Consider the following 2,509-nt stretch of genomic DNA (forward strand, 5'->3'; position numbering starts at 1 on the left):
GCATGCGCAGGAGTGTCGGCCACCGGCAGGCTATAAGGACGCGTGCGTGGGAGTGTCGGCGGCGGGCAGGATGTAAGGGCGCATGCGTGGGAGTGTCGGCCGCGGGCGGGATGTAAAGGTGCATGCGCGGGAGTGTCGGCCACCGGCAGGATGTAAGGACGCGTGCGCGGGAGTGTCGGCGGTGGGCAGGATGTAAAGGCGCATGCGCAGGAGTGTCGGCCACCGGCAGGGTGTAAGGGCGTGGGCGCGGGAGTGTCGGTAGCTTAAAGAACGCATGCGCAGTTTGGAATGGGAGCAGCTCCCAGTCTGAGGGACAGGGGTAGAGAGATGTGTGATTAGAAGTGCGTGGGAAGCTTTATTGGCTCAGTATAATCCTCAGAGTTATTGAGATTCTCCCTCACCTTAGAAAGCAGTTCCTGCAGGCGATAGTGAATATGTATTCCCACCATTGGCTACTTGCTAGTGGTTTCAACTTTAATTGGAGGGATAATAAATAAGCATTATTTTTAAAGGATATAAATATATGTGTATATATACATTTATTGATGGTGCTTTTCACAGCCTCAGAGTGCCCCATAACACTTAACAAGTGTAGTACTTTTAGTCAGTGTTGCAATTCATGGGAAGGATTTGGAGTATTCCACAGGGAACAACGTGACCACAGGAATTCAGAAAGGCAGCTTCACGTCAGGATAAATGTCAGCAGTAAAAGTCCACACTCTGTGAAATAGGAAATGCATTAGCATTCATTTGGAAGGTTTCATGATCTATGTAGACATTAAACACCAACCCCACTGTCTAACTGGGGTGACACTGCTGCTTCACAGTGCCAGGGACCTGGGTTTGGTTCCTGGCTTGGGCCAGTGTCTGTGAAGTTTGCACGTTCTCCCCGTGTCTGTGTGGGTTTCCTCCGGGTGCTCCAGTTTCCTCCCTCAAAAATTGAGGGACTGGTCAAAAAGAAAAGAGAGGCGTATGGTAGGTCCAGGCAGCTAAAAACGGAGGGAGCTCTGGGGGAGTACAAAGAAAGTAGGAAAGAACTCAAACGGGGAATTAGAAGAGCAAAAAGGGGTCACGAAATGTTCTTGGCAGACAGGATTAAGGAGAATCCCAAGGCATTTTATTCATACGTTAGGAACAAAAGGGTTGTCAGTGAAAAAATCGGACCTCTCAAGGACAAAAGTGGGGAATTATGCTTGGAGCCCAAAGAAGTAGGGGAGATCCTAAATGAATACTTTGCATCGGTATTCACAAAGGAGAGGGATGTGTTGACTGGGAGTGTCTCGGAGGGGAGTATTGAACCGTTGGAGAAAATCTCCATTACAAAGGAGGAAGTGTTAGGTTTGTTAGAGAATTTAAAGACTGACAAATCCCCAGGGCCTGATGGAATCTATCCAAGGCTGCTCAGGGAGACGAGAGATGAAATCGCTGGGCCTCTGACGCAAATCTTTGTCTCGTCACTGGACGCAGGTGAGGTCCCAGAGGATTGGAGGATAGCTAATGTGGTCCCGTTATTTAAGAAGGGTAGGAAGGATAACCCGGGTAATTATAGGCCGGTGAGCTTGACGTCCGTGGTGGGGAAGTTGTTGGAGAAGATTCTTAGAGATAGGATGTATGCACATTTAGAAAGGAATAAACTCATTAACGATAGTCAGCATGGTTTTGTGAGAGGGAGGTCATGCCTCACTAACCTGGTGGAGTTTTTTGAAGAAGTGACCAAAATGGTTGACGAGGGAAGGGCCGTGGATGTCGTCTATATGGACTTTAGTAAAGCGTTTGACAAAGTCCCTCATGGTAGGCTGGTGAAAAAGGTTGGATCTCATGGGATAAAGGGGGAGGTGGCGAGATGGGTGGAGAACTGGCTTGGTCACAGAAGACAGAGGGTGGTAGTGGAAGGGTCTTTTTCCGGCTGGAGGCCTGTGACTAGTGGTGTTCCGCAGGGCTCTGTATTGGGACCTCTGCTGTTTGTGATTTATATAAATGATCTGGAAGAAGGTGTAACTGGGGTGATCAGTAAGTTTGCGGACGACACAAAATTGGCAGGACTTGCAGATAGTGAGGAGCATTGTCAGAAGCTACAGAAGGATATAGATAGGCTGGAAATTTGGGCAAAGAAATGGCAGATGGAGTTCAATCCTGATAAATGCGAAGTGATGCATTTTGGTAGAAATAATGTAGGGAGGAGCTATATGATAAATGGTGTAGATATGCAGAGGGACCTGGGTGTGCAAGTCCACAGATCTTTGAAGGTGACGTCACAGGTGGAGAAGGCGGTGAAGAAGGCATATGGCATGCTTGCCTTTATAGGACGGGGCATAGAGTATAAAAGTTGGGGTCTGATGTTGCAGATGTATAGAACGTTGGTTCGGCCGCATCTGGAATACTGCGTCCAGTTCTGGTCGCCCACTACCAGAAGGACGTGGAGGCTTTGGAGAGAGTACAGATGAGGTTTACCAGGATGTTACCTGGTATGGAGGGGCTTAGTTATGAGGAGAGATTGGGTAAACTGGGG

Source organism: Mustelus asterias, chromosome 11, assembly GCF_964213995.1.
Source record: "Mustelus asterias chromosome 11, sMusAst1.hap1.1, whole genome shotgun sequence".
Taxonomy (NCBI): Eukaryota; Metazoa; Chordata; class Chondrichthyes; order Carcharhiniformes; family Triakidae; genus Mustelus; species Mustelus asterias.